This window comes from Candoia aspera, chromosome 3, assembly GCF_035149785.1.
Source record: "Candoia aspera isolate rCanAsp1 chromosome 3, rCanAsp1.hap2, whole genome shotgun sequence".
In the NCBI taxonomy this organism is placed as follows: domain Eukaryota; kingdom Metazoa; phylum Chordata; class Lepidosauria; order Squamata; family Boidae; genus Candoia; species Candoia aspera.
The window spans coordinates 102,766,399-102,784,517 of NC_086155.1; the positions used below are offsets into that span (position 1 = coordinate 102,766,399).

At 40.6% G+C, this 18,119-nt stretch overlaps 1 long non-coding RNA gene across 1 annotated transcript; it reads left to right on the forward strand.

The window, feature by feature from the left end:
* Positions 1 to 1,304: 1,304 nt before the first annotated feature.
* Positions 1,305 to 16,718, forward strand: LOC134494913 (uncharacterized). The gene is made up of 3 exons (XR_010067727.1): positions 1,305 to 1,473; positions 8,795 to 8,888; positions 16,630 to 16,718. It is a non-coding gene; the product is annotated as an uncharacterized LOC134494913 (long non-coding RNA).
* The last annotated feature ends 1,401 nt before the right edge of the window (positions 16,719 to 18,119 follow it).

The window sequence follows — 18,119 nt, forward strand, 5'->3', positions numbered from 1 at the left end:
GATCTGAGACTAACATTCTTATTTCCTCTTCTTATGATATTTAATATTTAAACATTTATTTAAGAATTTGCAGGCTCCCAAAAATAAACTATAATTGAACAAAGATCTTGCTATATTCCAAACAAAGAAAAGTCAATAAAAATGTACAAGTACCAGAAAATTCCAGTTATCAAGTATTTAAAGCACAACCACAACTTTATTGCTACCAGCAAAGCAACACAAAAAGCAAGCAGGAATTCACAAGATCTACTGGGAAGAATCCACAAACTAACAGTGAGGCATGTGCTGGAACTTCAGCTAGGCTTGCAACTTTAAAGTGTGCCCAACCAAACCAGTCTCTTGGTGTGTCAGAGCACAGGGTCACCTTTACACATGACCCTGATGGCTAGAATTCAGCAAGTGAACTGCCTACCATGTATGGGAAGGTCATTTGATCCAGTATATCCTTCACTCGCTCTCCTCATGGAGCTTAAGCTTATAAAACAATAAGGGCTGAAGGCAACAAACAATTCTTAGATCAGATGCGGCTTCTATGGCAACCCAGAGCAGATACCTCTGGCTCTCAAGGCAAGGAAAAGGACAGGCAAAAGTCCATTGACTTGAAGTGGCAGGAGCAAAAGGCCTAGACTTTAAGGGGCTGACTCATACATAGGACTTGATTCCTGCAAGAGGCAGTCATGTCAAATCAGTGAGGCTTCAGCTGTTGCCACATGTGGGATTGAATTTCCAGAGGGTTGGTATTTATTGCCTGTTAGGAAATTTATTTTACGCAAAATAAATTAAGTGTCTTTGCACTCAGTATTTCCTGAGCAAAAGTCAGCCTTCCAATGATTGGGTCATGATCCAGCGCTGAAAGATTCTATCATTTTCCTTAGCACAGAAGTAGAAACTGGAACAATCCTTTAGGCCCTCAGAAGTTCAAGTGTGACCCTTTTCCTTGCAGCTTACCAAAGAAATCTTCCTTAGTGTTTATAATATAGGCAGTTCTTGATTAAAAGGGGATGGTTTTCTTATTTTATGCACATCTACTATCTTGCATCAACTGTGCTCTCTGCCCAGTACTGACAAAGTGCATCTTCTTAGTCATAATGTATCCAACTTTAGTAGTATTTTACCTGAAAAGATAAGACTGAAACCTTGATGCACAAGGAAAAGAAAAGAAAAAAAAAGCAACATTGGTGCTAAACAGAAACCTAGATTTCCTATTTCTTTAGTTCTGCAAATATTTCTTTTTTGCACAAAGTACATGGCAATAGAGTGATGAAAATATATTAGGCAGTTTGTCATCATGAAGATGTTATCATTCTTGGTAAGCACCACAAAGAGATTAACACCCACTCTTTTCCTTCCTCCAGTACCCTGTTGCCTGCTTTCAAGAGGTGAAGCCACTCTGCCTGCCAGACCACATTTTGCTGGGCCGGAACTGGAAGATTAATAAAATGTTTGGACCCATATGACAATGAATCATTTTTGGTAAGTCTGTGGCTTCTTCTCACTTGAATACCCCTTTCATTCTACTGCAAAGAAAGGTCACAGTTCCTCCACCTCACTCTAACAGGCTTCCAAGAAATAATGTAGGCAGGGCCCAACTTCTAGAGTTCAGGTCAGGAGTGGATTGTTCTTCTGTTGTACTCCACACTACTGAAGCATGTATTGTTTAAGTGAACTATTATTTATTGAACAGTAGTTTACACAAAGAGACAAAGGGCTAAACAAAGAATATACAATTTATAAGGACAAGCACAAAAAACAGAATCAAGAATAAAAGGCAGAGTTAACAAAAAAGTCTAAAAGTTGTTCTTAATGACCATGTATTGTAGGAGTTAACAACATTACACCTGTGGCAATTAAAATAATGAATATAATCTGTCCAAACTTGATAAAAGTGTGATTCTTGCCTACCTGGAAATTCATCATTCTAAGTTTCTCTAATAGAATATTTTTTTCTAATAAAGCAATTGAGAAAGCGTTTCGATCCACAAATCAATTGTTAAATTTTCAAGAAATTTCCAGTGTTGAGCAATAATTAGTTTTGTTGCCAATAGTAAACAGACAATTGGCACTTTATTTTTAAGTGGGATTGCATAAATAGATAAAACAAACCTGGCTTTGAGAGCATCCAACTCCTTGGTTAGTAATAATACCAATTTCTCTAAAACTGTTGTGCCAGAAGGCTACTACTTTATCACATGTCCACTACACATGGTAAAATAATCCCTTTTATGTACAACCCCTGTGACATTTTGAAGAGTGATTTTATAGTATATATACTAATCTAGTAGGGGTTAATTGCTACTAATATAAGACCTTTAATTTCAAAACGTGGAGTTCTTTGGTGCCGGCTTTAAGAAGCTTGTCCATTTTTGCAGTGGTGCTAGCGAATGATAGTGATTACGTGGAGAAGTAAATGCAACAAAAGAGCTCATTTCCAGGATTATTTCCTGTTTCATTTTATTAAAACCTCCCTATTTAAACCAGAGTTATGGAGGTAGAGGCATTATTTTTCATTTAGCCCTCATATTATTAACTATAGGTAAAATCTAAAACTGAACCACCAAACGTCAGGCTCAAGAAGAAGTATAATGTTACTCTGAATACAATTAATCTAATGGCTATTTCTGTTGGGGAGGAAAGCAAAGTTTTTGCAAGAGATATAATTTATGAGCTTATAGGAGGCTCTTGTTAGGCTATTAATTCCCATCCTGGAAGTGTAAACTTGAATAGAGGGAGCTCTCCGTGGTGCTGACTCTGGAATTAGGATTCCAGATCGGAAAATAAGTCATTTTCTCTCATCTGTGTACCAAATTAGATATAAATTGCCAACAGGCCATAAATTGCCAGTGTTCTCCTGCAAAGGTCATGGGAGAGGCAGTATGTAAAGGGCAAAAGGAGCCCCTTTCCCACTGTAACATTCCTTCAACTTCAATCAATCAATCAATCAATCAATCAATCAATCTGAGAAGTCTTTCAGCCCACCATGTACCCAGAGAGCTAGCTTTGGCAAAAAAAAAATTAAAAAATGAACAACATCTAACTTTTGGCTAGATTAATACATTTCTTTTAACTCTTCTGATCACCAGCTCTTACCCCCAAATGGTTGCATTTTGTCCTCCTCTTTTTCCAGTTATTTTCGCAAAGGTTTTGCTTCCAGGTTGACAGCTAGCCTATATTAAATCAGCTGGATATACCAAACATCTGCCTGATTATCTATTTTTTCTCTGTGTATGGGGAAACTAGTTTGATTTCCCTGGTCTTTCAGCCAATTTAGTAATATTCTTCCCAATCCCAAAGTTATACTGTATTTCTTTCTACATAATTTTCTATTATTTTCCTTTAATGTTACAGGCCTGGTGTTCTCACCTGAGGTAAGCCTGATGTGAGTTTTCCACATTCCCTTTTCACTGCCTTTGGTCACATTCTGGCCACCAGAGGAAGATTTAAAAATAGAGCATAGAGTTATGACGGGACCCGGAGGGCAGGCCATCTTCGAGGAAGACACCCCCGGTGTTTATTACCAGTGCCGTGTTCCGGCCCTCCGGTGTCATACCCAGGCCCTGGACGGCAGACCCTCACAAGCCCTGGTCTTCGGCTGCTGCTCCTTAATGCCAGGTCAGTGAACAACAAGGCCCCCCTCATATGTGATTTAATCACAGAGGAGGGGGCAGACCTGGCATATATCACTGAGACCTGGCTGGGCTCGGAAGGGGGTATAGCCCTCTCCGAGATGTGCCCGGACGGGTTTCAAGTGTGGCACCAGCTGGGACACCAGGGCAGGGGAGGAGGGGTGGCAGTTGTCATCAAAGAATCTTTAGTGGCCTTCAGGGGTCCTGATCCACAAGTGGCCGGTTGTGAGACCCTGTTTTTCAAACTGGGATCCTGAGAACAATTGGGGGTGTTGCTGCTGTACCAGCCTCCCTGCTGCATAGCAATCTCCCTGCCTGAGCTGCTGGAGGCTGTCTAGGGGTTGGCAGTGGAGTTCCCCAGGCTTATGGTTCTGTGGGACTTCCATCTGCCATCCCTGGGATGTGCCTCGGAGACAGCCTGGGAGTTCATGGCCACCATGGCAGCCATGGGCCTGTCCCAGATTATCCGGGACCTGACTCGAGACAGTGGTCACACCCCGGACTTGGTTTTCTTGTTGGAGCAGTGGCAGTGTGATCTGAGGGGAGAGTTAGATCTGTCCCCATTGTCATGGTCAGACCACACCCTGGTGACCCTGAGATTCTATTTGGTCCACCCCCAGTGACTGATGGACCCAGTAGGGTTTCAGAGGGAGCTAGACGTTATTCCCAAGGACCTGCTGTATGGTCCAGCAGAGGTCCTAGCCACGGCCTGGAATAGGGCCGCAGCTGGGGCCTTGGACAGGATTGCGCCTGTGCGACCTCTCTTGCCTCGTTCGACCCGTCACTCCCCGTGGTTTACGGAGGAGTTGAGGGTTTTGAAGAGGGTTAAGAGACATCTGGAGCGTTGCTGGAGGAAGACGAAGACTGAATCTGGCCGAACACAAGCTAGAGCCGCTATTAAGGTCTACCTTGTGGCAGTAAGAATGGCAAAATGTGAATATTTCTCTGCTCTTATTGCATCTGCAGAATGCTGTCCGATGGCCCTGTTCAAGATCGCTCTATCTCTTCTGGGTCAGGTAGATCCAGGGACCCACCTACAGGGCCATTCGGAAGAGTTTCCACAGCATCTGCAGGATAAAATCGCTCAGATCCATTCTAAGTTGAACCCTAAGCATGAAGCAGAGTCTGGGGAGATGCTAGGGGAATGTACTTACCCTGTTATCTGGGAACGGTTTGATCCTGTTGGGCCTGAGGAAGTGAACAGGATTCTCTGGACTGTGAATGCCCTTCCTAGCTGATAAAATCAGCCTGGGAAGTGACTTGCGGTTGGGTCCAGGCGATGGTTAATGCATCCTTGAGGGAGGGGGTGTTTCCAGCTACCTTTAAGGAGGCGCTGGTGTACCCCCTCCTCAAGAAGCCATCCTTGGACCCTACTATACTGGGCAATTTTCGCCCTATTTCCCACCTTCCCTTCTTGGGAAAGGTGGTTGAGAAAGTGGTTGTGTTGCAGCTCCAGAGAATTTTGGAGGAAATGGATTATCTGGACCCCTTTCAGTCAGGTTTCAGGCCAGGATATGGGATGGAGACTGCATTGGTCGCACTTATGGATGATCTCTGGTGGGAGCGGGATGGAGGGAGTGCATCCATCCTGGCTCTCTCGGACCTCTCAGTGGCTTTCGATACCATCGACCATGGTATCCTTCTGGGGTGGCTCAGGGGGTTGGGGGTGGGCAGTGTAGTTTTGTGCTGGTTCACCTCCTTCCTCCAGGGCCATTCCCAATTGGTGGTGATAGGAGAGGAGAGATCTGGCCCTCGACCCCTTCTTTGTGGGGTGCCGCAGGGTTTGGTTCTCTCCCCTCTCCTATTTAACATCTACATGAAACCGCTGAGTGAGATCATCCATCACCATGGGATGAGGTATCATCAATATGCTGATGATACCCAGTTATATATCTCCATCCTGGGTGAAGTAAGTGATGCGGTCTCCACCCTTTCCAGGTGCCTGGGGGTTGTGGGGGTCTGGATGGGGAACAACAGGCTTCAACTGAACCCTGGTAAGACAGAGTGGCTGTGGATTGATGGCCCCTGGGGTTCCAGGAAGTTGTCATCTTTGGTTCTGGATGGGGTGGCACTGTCCCATTCAGAACCAGTGCAGAACCTGGGGGTCCTCCTGAACTCGTGACTCCTGCTCAAAGAGCAGGTGGCAGTCGTGGCCAGGAGGGCCTTTGCACATCTTAGGGTGGTGCGCCAGCTAAGCCCATTCCTGGACCGAGATGCCCTCCGAACAGTCACTCATGCCCTTGTCATCTCCCATATAGACTACTGCAATGTGCTCTACATGGGGCTACCCTTGAAAAGTATTCGGAAGCTTCAGCTGGTCCAGAATGCGGCTGTGCGGACAGTTATCGGGTCTGTAAAATCAGCCCATGTGACACCACTGTTACATGAGCTGCATTGGGTACCAGTTTGCTTCCGGGTCCAATTCAAGGTGTTGGTTATCACCTTTAAAGCCCTACATGGCATGGGACCAGGGTACCTGAGGGACCATCTCATCCCCATAACACTGACCCATCCCACCTGGTCAGGCAGGGAGGGCATGCTACGGACCCCATCAGTAGAGGAATTTCATCTAGCGGGGTCCAGGAGGCGAGCCTTCTCTGCAGTGGCACCCACCCTTTGGAACATCTTGCCCCTGGAGTTGAGACAGGTTTCCTCACTCTCAGACTTCCGGAAGAAACTTAAGACCTGTTTCTGCCGCCTTGCTTGGGAGGGGAAGAGTGATAGCTCCACCTGGGGATGGCTAGTGCCATAGCACCTCTTAGTGATTGTGTTCCATCTCCACTTGGATTTTACATTTGGTTTTATATATATTTTAATGGTAATTTTTACGTGGTTATGTTTTTAGTGCTATTTGATTGTAAACCGCCCAGAGTCCCCCACTGGGGGAGATGGGCAGTGATATAAATTTAATAAATAAATAAGTAAGTAAATAGAGTCATGTTAATGCAAACTAAATTGTGCTTAATACAAAGATTTACAATTAGCAACCCAATGTAGATCATCTTTACAAACTGAAATATATTTTCTTCACTGTGCTTTTTGATCTTATAAAAGAGACACAGACATTTAACATAGGGCTCTAGCCATTTCTTTTGGACCATACTTCAGTTTCTGCAACTGAATTTTGAATAATCAGTCTGTCATGTTCACTGATTCAATGTAGTTTATACATCATAATGTTTCACATGCCATGGCGCTGACGTGCGTTTCTGTTTGGGAGGGAGCTGCTGTGAGACCTTGTACCAAGCTCTGTATGTGAAATCAGTACAATGAAATGTGTTTGGGTTATTTTCTCTGTTCAAGGACTTTTCCCGCAGACCAGAAACCATTAGGAGCACCTGGGATTGTGGACTTGAGAAGATTCTACGGGGGGAGGGATTTCATTTGCACCGAGGGTTTTTAGTTTGCATTTGGCGTGCTTTTATCATTTTCAGCTTTCTCTGTGATCCTGCATACTATTCTTTAATAAATCAGATATCTTTGAATTCCTACTCATGAGTCTGATGGTGTTTTAGAATAGGCAACCATAACACAGTATAGACGTGAAAGAAATGAAAAATGGCATGAGTCTTTTTCTTAGATAAAATTGAACTTGGTTTTGTTTTTACGTTTTCTCCCTCTGAAAAATCAAATCAAAATGCTTCTTTCTAAATTGAAAAAAGTGTTCTTTGTGCTTGAAACAATTTTCTCTGTTCCATTAATGAAATTCCAATACTCACAACAGTTCTATTACAGTTTTTATATTCTGAACTGACTTCTTTTATTCATCTGATATTGTGCAATCTATGTTAAAAGGGCAATTAAAATCTTATATCCATTGAATTCAAGGAGGATGGTGACTTTTGAGTGTATTAGATTATGCTGGTAAGAATAATGAATATTCAGAGTGATGTATTACAGATTAAATTGATTTCTATAATATTGCAAAGACATTTACATTAATTTAAAACCTGACTTCTTACTCAAAGCTTCCTTTATCATTCACTTTATACTGAGAATTTTAAAATAAAACACCTAAGAACTTTATTCTAGTTTCAACTTCTGCACCTGGTCATCTGGAGGTCCTTTATCCTCACCAGAGGTAAACATATAAATAAGGTAAAGGTAAAGTTTTCCCTTGACATTTAGCCCAGTTGTGTCCAACTCTAGGGGGCGATGCCCATCTCCGTTTCAAAGCTGAATAGCCGGCGTTTGTCTGTAGACACTTCCGTGGTCATGTGGCCGGCATGACTACACAGAACGCCGTTACCTGCCTGCCGAAGCAGTACCTATTAATCTACTCACATTCGCATGTTTTCGAACTGCTGGGTTGGCAGGAGCTGGGACTAGCAACAGGAGCTCACCCCGTCACGCGGATTCGAACTGACCTTCCGATTGGCAAGCTCAGCAGCTCAGCAGTTTAACCCACAGCGCCACCACGTCCCCAAACATATAAATAGGCCCACACAAATCTATTCTCATAAGATTGCCCATGACCTGTTACTTTAAGTCTGCAGTTCTGCAGCCCTTAATATTCCTTTTTCCCCATTTCTTAATCCAAGATGAATCTCACTTCCTATTATGAAAACATTGGCTTATCTGAAGACTTCGTACTTATTTTTCCCAAGCACTTTTCCAAATATTGACAAGACTCATAGTGCTGAAACGCTGGTTACCCGATGGATATTCCTCATGAGTATGATTCCTCTACAGTTCCTGTCAGGAGACGACAAGGGTGAATGAGTTAGAATGATAGCTTGATGTGCTGCAATGCACTTTACAAATTTATTGCCATTTCAGCCCTGAAAAAACTGCCACTGAAATATCATGGGCTGAAAATCAAAATATTTTTATATACTTAACAGGTGTATAAGAACCTGCTTTTTTGTTCCAGTGCTTTCTTTATATTTAGACAACTCAGACTATTGCTTGGTTTCTATCGTATTGGCAGAAATTAAGATTAGAAATGATATAGCTAATTTTCTAGCACTTGAAGCAAATCATGGGTATTCAATGGAAGATAAGTTTCTTTAACTTCAGCTTTTTAATTTATTTTTTAAATAAGTTTCTGTCTGTCTGTCTATCTGTCTTTCTGTTGATGTTCTTTATAAAAGACAAAACACAACCTCACAACAGATGATGCATGCAATCCATACTGTACGTGCATCTCTACATTCTGTTTTTTTGTATAGGCTGTTTCTGAAAAAAACCACTGAGAAAATGTCATCTCCTGAAGACTTGGTCTGACATAAAAGAAGCTCTCTGAATTGAAAGGAAACTGTGGTGGTGAGCTGATAGCATTGCAGCTGCTGAATCACACTCTAGTTTTGAGGTGTTCCTTTTATGTTTGTTCTGGCCTAAAGCATGAAGACTGTTGTAAAATTGTTTTGGCAAACAAATATGGGACGTGCCACTGTCTATGTCCAGCTGGGAACACATCCTCACATTTTCAGTCTCCCTGGTTTGACTTTGGCAGTAAGAAAAAATATTTTCACGGAATTTGCTTTTCTAGGACATGTAAAAAAGTAAAAAAAATGGATTCAAATATATACTTTCACACAGAGGATTTTAAAGATTAATATTCAGTTGAAGCCAGAACTTTTAGGACTCATGAATAAACAGTTAGAAAAAAGCCATAGAAGATTATTTCAGCATATGCTTACTGCAGCAAATTACTGCATATGCACAGAGATGGAAAGATTCGACACTACACACTATGGAGGAATGGTTGGTGAAACTGATGGATCTTGCTGAGATGGATAAACTGATTTCTTTGATTAGAGAAAAGACACTATCTACATTTATTGATGACTGGAAACCCCCTATAGACTTTTTGAGGAAAAATGAAAAAAAAAAGAACTTGGGATTTATGGCTTTGATGATTAGACAGGACAGATTACAGAAAGAAGAGAGTCATGGTGTAACTTTAGAGAGGGATGTTAAAATATAATTGTACTTATAACAGCTGTGAAGAATATAGAAAGCCAGTTGTTTGTATCTTTTTTTTTTGTTTTCTTTTCTTGCACTTTTGCTTTCTCTTGATTTCTTCCTTTTTATTTTTTCTTCCTTATATTAGTTTGGATTAGTTTTTAACTTTTTAAAAAAGTTTCAATAAAAATATCTATCATCTATCTCGATCTATTCTATTCTATTCTATTCTATTCTATTCTATTCTATTCTATTCTATTCTATTCTATTCTATTCTATTCTATTCTATTCTTTCAGTATCAGATGCATACCGAAATAGATCATTGGGACTTATCAGTGCCTTACCTCTGGCAGGATGCTTTCTGAAGACTAAGCATAAGGTTGCAGAAAGTAGGAGGAGGATGCAAGGTACTCCAGAATATAAAAAGATACTACATTTCCCTGTAAAAGAGACTGAAAGTAATGGATTACTTGGGGGGTAGGTGGCTACCTGTCTGTAAAAGTAGCCTTAGAATTTTTGGGGCACTGGAAGGAGGGTAATTTGGGACCCAGTTTTTACAATCTGTCAGGAACTTACCACTTGTGATATATCTGATTTTGTTCTAATGTTTCTCAAGTTATGAAATAGCTATGAAAGTACAGTTAGCATAGTTCATAATTGAAAGCAAACACAAAACATGAAATTCTGTTCTTCATATATCTGCATGATGAAGGATTCAACCCATCCTCTGTTTTTGTAGGTGAAACTTTTTTATAATAATAATAATAATAATTTATTTGTTTAAAACATTTAAAGAACAGAATAAATAGCAACATAAAAGGAAGGAAAAAGGTGGAAAAAGACATAGTGGATAAAGAATAAAATATCAGTAAATAAAGGATTTTAAAGTATTATAAATTTAAAATTAATTATTTCATTAATCAATCAATTAATTAAATGCATAGAACCAGGTTCATTGTATTATCTTCATAAAGATGATATCATCTTCATTATAAATATATATGTTCTTGAATAATATTTCTGATAGATAAGTATATATAGAATTGTAACTGGTTACTGTTATAATGTTGTAATATACTATGTGGGGTTTTTTGTTGCACTTGCTACAATAAAAAAAAAATTTTTTTGTAAAGCATTTTTTAAATCTTTTTTTTCTCTCTATGACAATGTATCTCCATCTGTATTATGACTGTGTTTTTTTGTTATTAATTAAAAAGAAATAAAAAAGAAATAACATTAATATTAATATTGATATCACCACTATTTGTAATTGTTCCAAAAATAAAGGCACATAATCGTATAAAGGGAAAGAAAAGGAAAAAAGAAAAGAGAATTAAAAAAAATAATAATAATAATAAAAAGGAGAAAAGGCAGTAAAAGCAATATTAAATTCTAAATTCCCTCCCATTGTTCCTAACTGGTGATTGTACCAAAATATTTCTAAACATTAAAGTTGCTTCTAATTACTGTCCTTACATCAATTATTTCCCCCTTAAAAACTGTGCTCTAAGTGTCCTAGATTGCCCTGTTGTGTTATATATGATATATGGGGGAGCCATTCTTGCTTTACTTCAGCCAAATGTCTGTCCTGAATGTATACTGCTAATTTTGCCATTGCTGTATATTCCCGCAAGTTTGGTTTCTCATTCTGCTATTGTCAGCAAAGTGTCTCTTTTGCTGGGCCAAAATTTTCCTTGTAGCTGTCAGCATATATCTTAATTGTGATTTTTTTAATTTAATCATTCTGGAAGGCTTCATCTTATCTTCACATATCATCATCTCTTATAAGTGAATACACAGAGAACACCAGATATTTTCATCTACTGCCATGAAAGAACAAAAACTGAAATGTTTACTTTAGTTTTATTTACTGATATCAGTGCCAAAACAGGAGACCCCTCAAATGTGAAGCCTGGGCAATTGCACCTAAAACCCTGGCTGGTTTGGGTGAAGGCCCATATGAATTGTGATCTGCTTTTTTGCTCTGCAGTGACCAGCTCTGAATAGCCAATGGTCTGCTACTGAAACGATCAAATTCTGCCATAGTTCACCCTCCTTGCTTCATCACTTTAAACTCCAGAAATGATTTTATACTCAGGTGGTGACCCATATTAAGACAGAACTCTATTATGATTGCTTATTTATCTCCTTAAATCCTTGGCTTTCTAGTTCTTCATGTATCTAGTAAAATTATTTTCAATACCTTTTTCAAAAGGGAGAGACACACTTTTCTCATCGTCTCTCCTTTCTGAGACCATCACATCTGCTGTCCCTCCAGCTGCAGATTGTGGACTATCTCCAATTCTATCTATTGCAGACGGCCAATCTGGGGCTACATCATCTTTACTTCCTCAGATCCCTCTTCAAAATCCAACTCTTTTTTATATAGTACCATTAGAGTTTAGCTGGAAGGTAGTGCTGCCAAATGAAGATGTTGTCAGTGTAATAAATGTGTAACCCTTCTGTATCATACCTGTGTTTGCAGACACTTTTTTAATAACTGTAGCAGTGATGTTTCTGCTGTCCAGATTTGAACAACTAAAAGATGTTCCATTGATCCATCTTGCCAAAGAAATCATCTTCAGGCTCCAAAAGCTGAAAATCCCTTGCCAGTTTGTTGTCTTAATATCCTCATCCTGAGATGTTTCCCCAGCAGAATTCCAGGAGATACTATCCCAAGCAGGATTTGCATTCTGAAACAGGCAGAGTAGTGGGATACTGTGTTTCACTTGTGCATCCTCCCAGATGGAAGGTGTAAACATGGAAAAGCTTTGCCTAGAAAAACCATAAAAGAATCATAAAAGTGTTGTTATATTGTGAAAAATCGTACTACTTACAAGCTCCAGGTACAAATGCATTTTAAGCCCAGGGAAGGTATCATCTTGTCTGTTGATTTTCCCATTCAGGACAAGCTACAGAAAGTCCTAGGACAGCCCTGCCTTTTCAGTAAGAAGCAGAAAGACAGCTGAAATGTTTAGAAAGGAAGATGGTAAATAGATGCACAGGGAGAGAAGAAGTGATTCATGCATATATCAAAATTGTTGTTGTTTATTCGTTTAGTCGCTTCCGACTCTTTGTGACTTGATGGACCAGCCCACGCCAGAGCTTCCTGTCGGTCGTCAACACCCCCAGCTCCCCCAGGGACGAGTCCGTCACCTCTAGAATATCATCCATCCACCTTGCCCTTGGTCAGCCCCTCTTCCTTTTGCCCTCCACTCTCCCTAGCATCAGCATCTTCTCCAGGGTGTCCTGTCTTCTCATTATGTGGCCAAAGTATTTCAGTTTTGCCTTTAATATCATTCCCTCAAGTGAGCAGTCTGGCTTTATTTCCTGGAGGATGGACTGGTTTGATCTTCTTGCAGTCCAAGGCACTCTCAGAATTTTCCTCTAACACCACAGTTCAAAAGCATCTATCTTCCTTCTCTCAGCCTTCCTTATGGTCCAGCTCTCGCAGCCATATGTTACTACAGGGAACACCATTGCTTTAACTATGCGGGCCTTTGTTGTCAGTGTGATGTCTCTGCTCTTAACTATTTTATCGAGATTTGTCATTGCTCTTCTCCCAAGGATTAAGCGTCTTCTGATTTCCTGACTGCAGTCAGCATCTGCAGTCATCTTCGCACCTAGGAATACAAAGTCTTTCACTGCCTCTACATTTTCTCCCTCTATTTGCCAGTTATCAATCATGCTGGTTGCCATAATCTTGGTTTTTTTTGAGGTTTAGCTGCAAGCCAGCTTTTGCACTTTCTTCTTTCACCTTCATCATAAGGCTCCTCAGTTCCTCTTCGCTTTCAGCCATCAAAGTGGTATCATCTGCATATCTGAGATTGTTAATGTTTCTTCCAGTGATTTTAACTTCAGCCTTGGATTCCTCAAGCACAGCACGTCGCATGATGTGTTCTGCGTACAAGTTGAATAGGTAGGGTGAGAGTATACAGCCATGCTGTACTCCTTTCCCAATCTTAAACCAGTCCGTTGTTCCGTGGTCTGTTCGTACTGTTTCTACTTGGTCGTTATACAGATTCCTCAGGAGGCATACAAGATGACTTGGTATCCCCATACCACTAAGAACTTGCCACAATTTGTTATGGTCCACACAGTCAAAGGCTTTAGAATAGTCAATAAAACAGAAATAGATGTTTTTCTGAAACTCCCTGGCTTTTTCCATTATCCATCGGATATTGGCAATTTGGTCCCTAGTTCCTCTGCCTTTTCTAAACCCAGCTTGTACATCTGGCAATTCTCACTCCATGAATTGCTGAAGTCTACCTTGCAGGATCTTGAGCATTACCTTACTGGCATGTAAGATGAGTGCCACTGTTCGATAGTTTGAACATTCTTTAGTGTTTCCCTTTTTTGGTATGGGGATATAAGTTGATTTTTTCCAATCTGATGGCCATTCTTGTGTTTTCCAAATTTGCTGGCATATAGCATGCATTACCTTGACAGCATCATCTTGCAAGATTTTGAACAGTTCAGCTGGGATGCCATCGTCTCCTGCTGCCTTGTTATTAGCAATGCTTCTTAAGGCCCATTCAACCTCACTCTTCAGGATGTCTGGCTCTAGCTCACTGACCACACCGTCAAAGCTATCCCCGATATTGTTATCCTTCCTATACAGGTCTTCCGTATATTCTTGCCACCTTTTCTTGATCTCTTCTTCTTCTGTTAGGTCCTTGCCATCTTTGTTTTTGATCATACCCATTTTGGCCTGGAATTTACCTCCAATGTTTCTAATTTTCTGGAAGAGGTCTCTTGTCCTTCCTATTCTATTGTCTTCTTCCACTTACGCGTATTGCTTGTTTAAAAATAATTCCTTATCTCTTCTGGCTAACCTCTGGAATTTTGCATTTAATTGGGCATATCTCCCCCTATCACTGTTGCCTTTTGCTTTCCTTCTTTCTTGGGCTACTTCTAGTGTCTCAGCAGACAGCCATTTTGCCTTCTTGGTTTTCTCTTTCTTTGGGATGTATTTTGTTGCCGCCTCCTGAACAATGTTGCGGACTTCTGTCCATAGTTCTTCTGGGACTCTGTCTACTAAGTCCAGTCCCTTAAATCTATTCTTCACCTCCACTGCATATTCCTTAGGAATATTAGTGAGCTCATATCTAGCTGATCTGTGGATCTTCCCTAATCTCTTTAGTCTGATCCTAAATTGTGCAATAAGAAGTTCATGATCTGAACTACAGTCAGCTCCAGGTCTTGTTTTTACCGACTGTATAGATGTCCGCCACCTTTGGCTGCAAAGGATGTAGTCAATCTGGTTTTGGGGAAGTCCATTTATAAAGCCGTCTCTTAGGTTGCTGGAAGAGAGTGTTTGTTATGCACATTGAGTTGTCTTGGCAAAATTCTATCAGCCTATGTCTTGCTTCGTTTTGTTCACCCAGGCCATGCTTACCTGTAATTCCAGGTGTCGTTTGACTGCCCACCTTAGCATTCCAGTCTCCCGTGATGAAAATAACATCTCTTTTAGGCCTGTTGTCCAGGAGGTGCTGCAGATCCTCATAGAACTGCTCTACTTCAGCTTCTTCAGCATTTGTGGTTGGGGCGTATATTTGGATCACTGTGATGTTAGATGGCTTGCCCTGAATTCGAACTGAGATCATTCTATCGTTTTTTGGATTGTATCCAAGCACTGCTTTAGCCACTTTACTATTAATTATGAAGGCTACGCCATTTCTTCTGTGGTCCTCTTGTCCACAGTAGTAGATCTGGTGGTCATTTGATGTGAAGTGGCCCATTCCAGTCCATTTCAGTTCACTGACGCCCAAAATGTCTATCTTTAATCTTGACATCTCACCAATAACCACATCCAATTTGCCCTCGCTCATAGATCTTACATTCCAGGTTCCAGTGGTGTGTTGATCCTTAGAACATCGGATTCGCCGTTCAGCACCAGCACCGTCGGCCGCTAACTGTCCTTTCGGCTTTGAGCTAGCTGCGTCATCGTCTAGGGCTAGTTGAACTCATCCTCTGTTCCTCCCCAGTAGCATTTTGACCATCTTCCGACCTGGGGGTCTCATCTTCCGATGGTATACCGACATATCTCTGGTTGTACTGATCCATTTAGTTTTCACGGCAAGAATACTGGGGTGGGTTGCCATTACCTTCCCCGGGGATCGCATTTAGTCTGACCTCTCTGTCATGATCTTCCCGTCTTGGGTGGCCCTTCACGGTTTAGCTCATGGTGTCACTGAGGTGCTGAAGCTCCAGCACCACGACCAGGTAACGATCCTTTGCTGAAGATATATCAAAATAAACATCCCAAATTGTTATGAAAGAGTAAAGCAAGTTGCCTGATTTTAAAAAGTTGTGGTGACCAGTATCAAAGTATAAAAGGGAAACACTTTGGATTAATATGTAGGGTGGTAATAGTAAAACTGTAAAGGTGGAGCAAGGAGACAATGAGGGATAGAAGAAAGAAGGAGTATTTCTAAACTAATGTGGAAAGAACTTGAAATTGACTTGCAAGTGAGCATTGCAGGAAAACTCTGTACACTATTGACTAAATCACTTACATTCCCAAAACAATAAACTTGGGGAAATGCCATTGCAGGAGAAGAGAGGCATCCATTGATGATGAGGTGAAATGGGGAAGCTGTATTTTCTGAACGAAAATGCCTGTTTTCCTAAAAAAACAGTAGCAAACCCAGAAAGTTAAATGGATGTGATAAACTGCATGCCAGATAATGCACAATGGGGTTTATTAATGTGTAAAACAAACACTGCTTTCCACCCAATTGAAATACTTGATCCATTTTGATTCCTGTACAATGCAATCTTACTCATCCAATGGAAAATTTTGGATTAGTATAGTTTGTAGGGCAGAAAGTTCATCCTGGCATGACATAAAATCTTTTGTCAAAATCTTCTGGACACTCACTTGTGATGATCAGTTGAGTCATATCACAGATTTCATAATACCCAGGTTTAGGGGTGAAGCAGTGATAAATACCAGAGTCATTTCTGCTCACATTGCTAATAACTAGAGCACAGTAGGTCTGACTGTCCGTGCTACATGAATACTTTCCTTCTGACTTTGCACCTCTGGTGCAATCATAAATCTTATAAAGGTGCTTGTCTTCCCTTTCCTTGTAGCATGACATTGCTGGGAACTGCGATTCCTCTCTTGGAAAGCTACACTTGACTGCCACTCTTTTTCCAGGAGATTCCACAATCCAATTTGAATATGGCGAGATATTTGTACTCCTCTCAGAAGCTAGAATAAATATCCAAGAAAGCAAGTCAAGATAAGAGTAAGCAGTAGAATACTGAAAGGCAGGTATTATTACGGGTAGAAATTCCAGTATCAATAATCTACTCATTAGTCTCTTTGATATCTAACAAAGGAAGAATATGACATCAGGATATCAGGATATGGTTTCATTGTTTGTTGATTCTAATTACTGAACTAATATATGGACAACTTTTGGGTCTTATCTCCATTGTATTAATGCTATATACTGTTGTTCCCATTTGGGGCATTTTTATAATTCAGTTTGATGTTATCTGTACCCCTTGATGACTCCCAAACTTCAGTGAAAATAAATCATTGTGCAAGAAAGCATAAATACTTACACTGCTACGTTGTAAGAATGAATCCAGCAAAATGGAAAAGCATCTTTGTCTTCTGTGGATGTTTGCAAATCTGCAATGGTGGACTTCTTTTTGATCCAGGGCCTGGGAAATCTACAAAATGTCTATGGTTGGTTTCAGCTAGAAGAGATACCTCGATGATCTTTCTTAAGCAACCATGTGTCTTGTGGCACTTTAGAGACTAATACATGTGTCATACTACAGTTTTTCTGATGGCCCTAGCAGCACTCTGCAACACCCACAAGGTGATCCTTCATCAGAAACCGGCTTTGCTTCAACTGCTTAAAGTTGCACACTCAGAGGTGGGATTTAGGCCAGAGCTCTGAGAGCTATGTTTCTTCCAGTCTTGCTAGTAGGCATGTATTTCATGTTGTCCTTGCAAGTCATGAATAAATGGTTTGGACGTTATATTCCTTGGCGTCTTAGGAAATTATTATTGTAATGAGATTAAAGACTTTACACATTCTTGAGTGCATAACTTCACTAATACTTGAAGTACAGATACCTTGGCAATTACAGTCACAGCATCAAATGTTCTACTCACCCACTGCATTTGGTGCAAGACCAATCTCAGTTAGCTATCAGATCTTAGTAAGGGGATACTTAAAACAGCAAAGCTGATCTAAAAGAAAATGCTGTTAAATAAGGTTTAATCAACTCCCACCGAAGGGTTGTTCACTGTTTTGAAGGACTCAGAGTCAAGCTGAAGGGGAAGCTTCTGATATATGTTTTTAATTGCAACAAACTAGGACACTGAAAATGTCAGCACCTTCAAGCAACCATATTTACATGTGGCTCCACAAACAGCCACCTCTGTATCATCTGTGCTGCTGCAAACTCAAACTAACACTGACTCTATGGCCTCTCATCTGAGTTATACAGGTAGTTCTCGCTTACCAACTACCTCATTTAATGACTGTTTGAAGTTACAACAATGTAAAAAAAATAGCTTTGCGACCAATCATCACATTTACAGCCATTGAAGCATCCCA